The sequence below is a fragment of the Neomonachus schauinslandi genome, chromosome 3 (assembly GCF_002201575.2).
Source record: "Neomonachus schauinslandi chromosome 3, ASM220157v2, whole genome shotgun sequence".
Classification (NCBI taxonomy): domain Eukaryota; kingdom Metazoa; phylum Chordata; class Mammalia; order Carnivora; family Phocidae; genus Neomonachus; species Neomonachus schauinslandi.
Window position 1 is genome coordinate 188,841,977 of NC_058405.1, and position 10,375 is coordinate 188,852,351.

A 10,375-nucleotide genomic window follows, 5' to 3' on the forward strand; every position below is an offset into this window, starting at 1 on the left:
ACGGCAGCCCCAGGAGACTCTACGGCATCCAGCTCCCTCCTGGCTTTGTGCCCTCTACCAACTTCACAAAATTCCATGTTTCTTCACACGGACTTCTCTGGGTTGATCAACATGGAAGCTCTTCTTGACAGGCTGGAGCCCACTGGAGCTGGTCTGACACTGCCACACTGGCAGTTAGCATGGGGACCAACAGCTTGGTCTTCTGTCCTCCACTAAGAAGAGTGAAGCTCCTCATGTGTGTTGACAGTTACTCATTCATGCCTTCCAGGTAATGACATGTGAAGGCCACAGCGGCCAGGTGATGGACGCACTGAGTTCAATGTCGCCTTCCAATGTTCCAACTCTGTGAGTGGCCCTGTAGAGATCCCAGGGGCGGGAAGATTACTCTGAGATGCGTTGTGGAAAAGACCAAAAACAAAACCACGTTTCTTGACACAACAGGTATTCGAAACACAACAACAAAAGACAATACATCAGTACGAATCATGCCATGTGAAGTTTACAAACTCAGTGAAGCAGTACCCTCCAAACGATGGAATGATAGATAGGTATTCTGCAGTCATATTCTGGAGGCAGAGTGGAGGGGTGGGCTGAGCTACACACACAGGGAGTACCCGTCCTCTGTCCTTTCACTTAGAAAGTGTCATGAACTTGAACTATGTGTAGTTTCTGTGCACTGGTGTGTAACATGGAGTGAAGGTGTGCTCTGTGGAAACGGTCCCCCCCAGATGTGCCTTAAAATGCGGTTTCCGTGAGTTTGGGAAATATCACATATTATATTCTCCTCCTAGAGATTCATAATTCACACTGCAGCATTAAGAGCTACAAAAAATGCTGCAGTAAATAAACCTATTTAAACTGTGTTTAATCTGTGATTTATAAGCTTGTTTGCACACAGGGCTCTTTTGTTATTTAATACCTATTGCCGTCCTATAGAATTACCACTCTAACGGATATTTCTTGGGAAATTCGGTGGCAGAATTTTCTCATGCATTAAACCGTCTTCTTTGTTTCCAGAGTGCTCACTTTCTGGAGGGCAGCTAAGGTTGCAGACGGCCTTGATCACTGTGGGACCATGTATGAGAGTGCCAGCCAACGTCCCTTTGTAATTTTGTTAGTACAAAGAGATTAATAGAACCAGAGATCAGTTATAAAACTATCATTAAAAAATTTATCAGCCTTAATGGTTTTTAAAGAAAGAAACATGAGTTTGAGTTGATATTAAAATCCCGGAAGTTTGAATTCCTTTTGCAAAATAATTCATTCAGCAATCTCTGCCGAATTTCTTCATGGTGGGCTACGGTGGAGTGCAGGATTCTGAGAGCGCCCACCTGCCCCACCGCCCTCTGCCACATGCTGACTTCATGGGCAGATGGAGACGCTCACTACGCTTGTCTGTGGATACCTGTCTGTGGTAACCTCTACTTCTCGTTCTTCCTGGATCTGCTCAGACCTCATCCTGGTATGGAGCTGTTGGTCATCGCCTGCTCAGAGGGAAACAGGTGCTGATTTTTCAGTATTGCTCATTCTTTCTCCACTACAGGGTGTGTATATGGCAGGGGGTGCTGGCGTGTTACGGGTCTGATGGGGAGGCCCACCTTGCTGATTTATCAGATACGGCTGTGTATGTCTTCGTCTGTGCTCTCAGTGTGTCAGTCAAGGGAATGTCAGGGCTGCCCCAGGCCTGCATGCACAAAAGGGAGTTTCAAAAGCAGGAAGCCTTGAATTATGAACTGAGGTCCAAGGAAAGAAGAGAAAAGGAGGGGCTCCAGAAATGGGGGATGGTGAACCTGAGCAAAGTCTGGCAAGATCTTGAGATGGGAACCAATGCACACTGGAAATCTGGTGGGCTGTCCCTCTCACCCAGCCACGCTGGAGACACAGGGAAGGCTGACGATGGTGGGAATGATGCCCACCTTAGAGTCTCAACCCACTTCTTCTTATATCCTGTGGGAGTCTCTCAACCTTAGTCATCCCTGGTCTATCACTCAAGACATAGCTACGTATCAGACAATAACCCGTGTTGGTGAGGATGTGGGGAAACCAGCATGCCATATACAGGTGGTGGGAAGTAAAAGGGTGCAGCCAGTTTGAAAACAGTCTGGCGGTTCCTCAAACGATTAAACTCAGAGTTACCGTACAAACCCACCGATTCCACTCTTGAGTATTTACCCAAAGGACATGAAAACGAATGTCCATACAGATATTTGTGCATTTGTTCTATAGCAAGATTACCCATACCGGTCAAAAGGTAGAAAAAAACAAACGTCCATTAGGTGATAATGCATGAACAAAATGTGGTCTATCTGTATAAGGGCATATTATTCATCCATGAAAAGGAATGAAGTGTGGACACCTGTTAAGCTCAGATGAGCCCTGAAAACATGTGAATTGAAGTAGTCAGTGACAAAACGCCACAGATCACGAGTCCATTTGTACGAAATGTCCAGAATAGGCAAATCTATCAAGAAAGAAAGTAAATTGGTGGTTGTTTAGGGCTGGGGGCAAAAGAGGATAGGGTATTGATAGCTGAAGGCTACACGATTTCTTTTTGAGGTGAAGGAATTGTTCTAAAATTAACTGTGGTGATGTTTGCACATACCTGTGACTATGCTAAAAAAAAAAAACAACCCACTGAATTGTACACTTTAAATGGGTGGATCGTATGGTATGTGACTCTCAGTAAAGCTGTTTTCCTAAACAAACAAAAACACACCTGTCCACAGAATGCCCTCGAAGGGCCAGAATACGTCAGGCACAGGGGCTGCAAGAGGAGGACTTCAAGACACCAGCCCTTAAGGGAATCTAAGTCTGAGCTGTAGGGCAAATATCTTACCACATACTTTAATCACATTCCTTGACTCTGAAATAATAAAAAATGTCTGCATGAAAGTAGGTGAGGGTGTTATTTTGAACTCCAGTGTGTTCTTTTGGCAGGATGTAATGGTCACTTGGTGAAGGGTTGGAAAACAAGTGAAATTAAATCCCAGCAAATGCACACAAAGCCCAGGGCTCAGAGTGGACCCTGGACTCTGGCATGAGCAACAGGACCCCTGGTGCAGGGCAGCTCCTGGGACATCCCCAAGTCAGGGCTCAGCTTCATCAGACGGGGATGCAGTGGGCACCTCCGCTTTCATGCCCCTGGCCATGAGGGTTGAATGTGTGGCGACACAGAGTTTTCTGGGGGGACAGTTCTCCAGGCTGCTGAGCCTGCTACTGTAGAAAAGGATGAGGCTGGCAGGGATGACACCCAGGCAGGGCTTGACCATCAGCCCCTTGGGGAGCCAGGCTCTCCTTTCTGAGGGGCCAAGTAGAGATTCCTCTCTTCTGTAATAGATCCAACACTGCCACCCCCAACCTTCCTGACATGTAAACTTCTCCACCCTTGATGTCTGTACCACACCTTTGCACCCTTCCCCACCATCTTTTTATGCCAAAGGACATGTTTCACCTCCTTCCAAGAAATGTAGACTCTTCAAGGGTATGGCTTTTACTTTTTGGGGGTTCCCCAGAGCATGCAGTATGGGATAGAGAGAAGAGCATGTGCTTGTAACTATCTATAGTAAATATTTGCAGAGGATGCTAATGGTTTTTATTTGTCCTTTCAAACTACATTTTGTGTTTTTACTAATCTTTAATTAAAAAGAAATTCAGACATGGAATATATTTGAAGGCAGGGCCAGTTCCCAAACTGTCTGTACTTGAAAATGTTACAATTGCTCTCTGCTTCCCCTGAACCAAATGTTAGCTCTTGTGTTTCTTGCCTGGTTGGATTTTATGTTTGTTTTTCTTTCCAGTTTTATGTCATCTTACATTCCACGTTATTGGTATAGTTAATGGAGTCATCGAATGCTGTTCTTTGAGTACCAAGATGTCACCAGTAACTGACTGCCCATAAAACATGCACTATGCATGGTTTCTCTGACTGGAAGGATATATTTTACTAATTCATCACTAAGTAAGGTTCCTCAGGTCAACAGGTGAGAGAAGGAATGGATGAATGGATGGGCAGATGGATGGGTGGATATTAGATGGATGGATGAGTGGATGGATGAACAGATACATGGACAGGTGGGTGGGTGGATAGATGAATTGGTGGATGGATGGGTGGGCAGAGGGAAAGTCTTACAGCTACAGGGGATATTAGCTTACATGCCTCTGTCCAAGGGAAATCATGTTATCTAGTAACAATTGTGTGGACTGTGGAGTATGACTGTCTTGGTTTAAACCCCAGCTTTGCTACAGCTTTGCTATGGCTCTTTGGTAAAGGACTTACTGTCTCTGAGAATTCAGTTATCTTATCTGTAAGTTCAGCATAATAGCATTTACCTCCTGTCCTTCCCACAGGAACCTCAGGAGGTAATCTGCACAGTGTCTGATACATTAGCAAGTGCTCAAACGTGATAGCTGTTACTGTTTCTATAACTGTTATTTGCAGTTGAGTGAGGATTTGTCCAAGGAAGTTTGAGGGGATTACCTGAGTCTCACACAGCCAGTGAGATCATGAGAAACGAGGTCTCTCTGATTCTCAGGCAGTGCCTTTCCATTCTAAAATGGTGGCTTTCTGGGCAAGAATATTCAATGGCCAAGAACCAAGGAAAAAAACCAGAGCTCCATGTGGCTAGCCAAGATGATGGTAAGGATGCACCCATATATCTAAGGTCTATAATAATTGTCTTCATTTGTTTAACAGATATTTATCAAGTGTTACCATGTTCTAAGCATTGTTCCAGGTGTTAGGAATTCAACAGTGCGGAGAAAATGAAAATAAAACCATACAAAATCCCTTTCTTCATGGAGCTTAGTCCCAGTGGGGTTGGGGATATAAAATAAACAAAATAAGCAAGTAAGATATGTAAAGTGTTGAATCATGCTAAAAGCTAAGGAGAAAAACAGAGGTAAGAAGGAAGTGTCTGTGTGTGTGTGTGTCTGTGTGTGTGTGTGATTTTAGACATGGCGGCCATAGAAGAGGAAGTGATGGAGCGAGCCATGGGAAGATCTCTAGGAAGAGCATTTCAGGGAGAAGGAAGAGCAAATTCAAGTGCCTAGAAAGTGGGGTTGAGAGCAGAAATCAGTGTGGCTGGAGAAAAGTGGGAGGAGAGCAGTAGGAAAGGGTGAGGGGCTGACAGAGGAGTTGATGATTTCTGGAAAAAGTTTGGCTTTTTCTTGGAGTGAGGTGGGGAGCCATTGGAGGGATTTAGGTTTTAGCAGGAGATTTGACCTCTATTATTGTTACTATGAATTTAATCTTTTGTTGTGAGTTAGCATTCTTTCCTCTCTCCCTTCCTTTTGAAATCCCTTTGAGGTAAGGGAGTATTTGGAAACCGAAGACCATAAAAGGGACTTGATCCAAGTCACCCTGGCCTGTAGGAAAGATGTCAAATCCATTTAGTTTGATTGTGACTAGAATCAGCCTGGTGCTGGCTCCTGAGCCTGCCCACCCAGCCCCACACCCCACCCCAGCCCAGGCTGCTAAGCAGAGGGAGGTGTTACCCGAGGCCCTACTTCCCTCCCCATCAGGCCTGGGAGTTCCCCCTGAGGCACTGTTCAGTGATCACCTGGACAGGTGGGTGAGGGGACAGAGGGGTGGACACAGCTGGGAGGACGGTTGGGCTGGGGTGACCCCAGGTAGTCTAACTGTCCAGAGCTTTCACTCTTCTCCTACAGAACGGTAATTCCATTTGCAAAGCTGCCCGCCACTCCGTACAGAACGTGTGCCCACCTGCACAACCTCCGATTGGGTGAAGCTGCTGGAACCTGGCCCCCTCGAGGTACCCCTCAAGCCTCTTGCCACCGAGAGGGGGCTTCACCCTCCACGTGATTTTATAGTGCATTTTTCTTGCCTTGCAGCTGTGAAGACAGAGGGTTAGGCTCACCTGCACCAGCTAGTGTTCGAACAGCTCTGGGCTGTGTCGTGAAGCAAGGACGCTGCACAGCTGGTGTCCTCGTCCCGGACTGCACACTTCATCCGCATAAAATGGCCAAGCAGTGGCTCCCCTATGTTGATATTGCCCCTCCTCTCCCTCTGCTTAAATGACTGATACATACTTTTGCTTTTCCCCTTTTCTGAGTCATCTTGTTTAATGAGTTTTGGAGGCAGCATTTGGTTGGATTTATTGTACAACCAAAAATATGTTCTCTGACCTCCTCCTACAAACACACTGGCTCTCTCAGAGGTGAAGGGAGCCTGAGCCGTGGAGGGCGGTTTATGGTCCCTCAATGCATTGTTTTGTTTTTCGGCTAATGATATGTTTGCTTTTTTCCCTGCCCTGCCCCCGGCCCTGCCCTCCTAGGACCTTCAAACCTGGTTTTCTGGAATGTTCATAGAGGTTGTATCAGAGACTGACTGCATTTTCCTCCTGAATTTTCTTGAAAAAGACTTTGTGATTACACACTTACCTCTGAGACATTCCATAATCTGCTAAGGATGCCATCATTGTGATGCCATTTGCCAATAGCAGTATTTTAAGGGTAAGGCGTTTCGGTGTCTTACAGAAGAATATCAGCGTGTTTCCACAGACTGGTCTCATACTGCGGGCAAGGATTGGTCACTGCACCCAAGTAAGTGCTTTTGCCAGGAAGCCCCCAAAAAGCCCGTTCTTCCATCTGGATGTCTGCACCCCCCTGGGGTGCAAGGCACAACCAGCCTGGGGAGATACACAGGAGCAGCTGCTGGGGCGGAGCAGTCCGGGCCACCGACTCAGGACACTCTGGAAGCAAACGCGCATTCATGTTCTCCAGCATGAATTTAGCTCAAGGAATAAAAATGACCTTGGCGATGCTTTGGGGATCAGTGATGAAAAGGTGGACTGATAGGGCAGGAGGACCTGGGATGGGCAGAGCGGGCCCCTCTGGTGGGCAGAGGACAAATGTGCTCCAGGAAAAGGGGGTATTTCAGTACGTTGGGATTGACCAAATGCTTTCTGGCAGTTAATTATTAAAATAAAATCGTGGGCTTCAAGTGTGGGAGAATGTTTGTAACCGTGTTTTTACAAGAAACTCCAGGGCTGTTTTTTAATGACTATTTCATTTTTTAAATTATTATTCAGTTTTTAAAATTTTAATTCCAGTATAGTTAACATACAGTGTAATATTAGTTTCAGGCGTACAACATAGGGATTCAGCACTTGCATACATCACCTGGTGCTCATCACAACAGGTGCACTCCTTCATCCCCATCACCTGGTTCCCCCCTCCCCCCTCCCCTCTCCCCTCTGGTAACCATCCGCATGTTCCCTATAGTTAAAAGTCTGTTTCTTGGTTTGCCTCACTTGCTCTCTCTTTTTTTTTTTCCTTTGCTCATTTGTTTTGTTTCTTAAATTCCACATATGAGTGAAATCATACGGTATTTGTCTTTCTCTGACTTATTTTGCTTAGCATTATACTCTCTAGTTCCATCCATGTCATTGCAAATAGCAAGATTTCATTCTTCTTTATGTTTGGATAATATTCCATTTTACGTTATGTATTGCATATACCGTATCTTCTTTATTCATTCGTTAGTTGATGGACACTTGACTGCTCCCATAGCTTGGCTATTATAAATAATGTTGAAATAAATATCAGGGTGTGCATGTATACCTTTAAATTGGTGTTTTTGTGTATTTTGGGTAAATACCCAGTAGTGCAGTTACTGGATCGTAAGGTAGTTCTATTTTTAACTTTCTGAGGACCCTCCATACTGTTTTCTACAGTGGCTGCACCAGCTTGCATTCCCACCAACAGTGCAAGAGGTTTCCTTTTTCTCCACGTCCTTACCAAGACTTGTTGTTTATGTGCTGTTGATTTTAGCCATTCTGACAGGTGTGAGGTGGTATCTCATTGTAGCTTTGTTTTGCATTTCCCTGATAATGAGGATGCTGAGCATCTTTTCATGTGTCTGTTGACCATCTGGATGTCTTCTTTGGAGAAATATTTGTTCATGTTTTCTGCCCATTTTTTTAATTGGATTATTTGTTTTGTGGGTTCTTATGACTGTTTCTTACAGTAAACCTTGATAAAAGGACAAAGCATGGCCTTAAGGTATAACTGAGCAGAGAGGACTCTGGATGAAGTTAAACTCATGTCATTCAGGTATGTAGCCTGATATTCTAACTTGACACAAAGATTAAAGGTAAGAGGAGCAAGAGGAAGGAGGAAGCAGCCTACGTCTAAAAGGAGTCCTCAGTTCCCCCTGGTGGGGGCTTGTCTGTGCTCCCGAGAAGCGCCTGAGCTCTGCAATTAATTAATAATTAACTCCATGGAGCTGACAGAGAGGAAGCCCATGCACTTGGGAGTCCAGAAACTGGGGCAGCAGGACCAATTCTGCCTCTCAAGGTGGAGGAGGGGGAGGCTGCTGTCCTCAACATGGGGAGGCCTTTGCAGAAAAAAATCTAAGATTTTCCTTAGGAAGTATCTTTGGAACTGGTCTAACTTTAAATCTGGTCTTTAATGAGAGCCCAAGTTTCACACTATAGAGTCTGCCAGATAGTTTAGGCCTGAAGTGTCTTCACAGAAAGTCTTACCGCTTGCTGTCACTGGAGAGGTCCAAGAAGACATTGAAGAACCCTCCTTTTATGTGGTTGGAGCAGCTAAGGACCCCGAGGACCTCACCAGGATGGCTGAGCTTTACATGTTGACTTGTTCATGAACTTACTGAGCAACAACCCATTGAGTTTTGGAGAGTGTCTGCTAAGACAATGACTTTAGGTCTGGGGTAATTTGACTTGAGTCATTCTTCCTGGTTGTGGTTAAATCCTTCAAGGTCATTCTTCGTTCATGGCAGTAAAACTGTGTCATCAGCAGAAAGGAGGAGATTTATCTTCCTCTGTATTACGCTGGGGACACACATCCAGTTCTTTAGAAGCTATGTTAGACTAATAAGACACAAGTTCATGAGTGAGGATAAGAGGAGAAAACTGAACCTCAGCCTGGTCTCACACTGCTTGCAACACTGACCCTCTCTGTTGGGTCACCATTCCTGTTTTTTCTTATCTGTGTCATGGTTTTTAAAAAACAGAGTTTGCCAAAGCCCTCAGGACTGATGAATTCTATAATTGTTTTGTTGCACTGTTAAACAACAAAATTTCAGCTGAGTAAACCTAAAGAACAAACTGGCTTTATTCAGTGACTTATGAATCAGGCAGCATCCCATCTTGCAGTAGAAGGGAACCCTGCCAAGCTGTAGGAAAAGAAAGGTTTTTAGAGGTGGAAAGGGGGAGGAAAAAGGAAATTATTGGCAAAGAATGCGTTGTTTCAGGCAAGGTCACCCTACTGAAGGGAGCGGAAGGGCTTGCAGGGTTGATTACCTCACTGGTGCTGACCAGGTAATTCTAGGTCTACGGGTTAAAGGTCACATTCCTGGCGAGGCTGGAACTGCAGTTAGATTAGGTATTAAGTCTTGGTTGCTGACTTAGCACAAGTGACTCCATTTTGGACCTATTGTCTCCTTTTTAACAATTCCCCTTTTTTGATCAGACTCTAAGCTTAACTGAGAGATGTGATCAAAATTTAAGGCATTAGCACCACTCTCAGCCATGCCCTATAGTTCTCATAGGTTCTGTCCATCCTCTGCATGGCAACCACAGGTCCTGACATGTTTTGCTTAATCTGTGTGATCTTCACAGACCACAACTTCAGGGTCACAGTTTTTAAGTTGGCCATCCTCTTTTTTCTTTTTCTGATGTTCCAGTCCTCAGGGAGATCATTGCTTAGTGGTTAGTGGGGTGAACACATATTTAAACCTTTTGAGAGAATACAACACACAAGGAGATGACTATGATTATTATGAGGAGGATAATTCCCAATGTTTGGAGTACACTTCAGAGCCATGGTTCCCAAGACCCAAACCAATCAAAATCAAATAAGTCAAAGAAAGACCTTGCTGGCAATGTCCACAATAGCCAAACTGTGGAAAGAGCCAAGATGTCCATCAACAGATGAATGGATAAAGAAGATGTGGTATATATATACAATGGAATATTATGCAGCCATCAAAAGGAATGAGATCTTGCCATTTGCAACGACGTGGATGGAACTGGAGGGTATTATGTTGAGTGAAATAAGTCAAACAGAGAAAGACATGTATCATATGATCTCACTGATATGAGGAATTCTTAATCTCAGGAAACAAACTGAGGGTTGGTGGAGTGGGGGGTGGGTTGGGAAGGATGGGGTGACTGGGTGATAGACACTGGGGAGGGTATGTGCTCTGGTAAGCGCTGTGAATTGTGCAAGACTGTTGAATCTCAGATCTGTACCTCTGAAACAAATAATGCAATATATGTTAAGAAAAAAAAAAAAGAAGAAGAAGAAGGTAGCGGGAGGGGAAGAATGAAGCGGGGGAAATCGGAGGGGTAGACGAACCATGAGAGACGATGGACTCTGAAAAACAAAC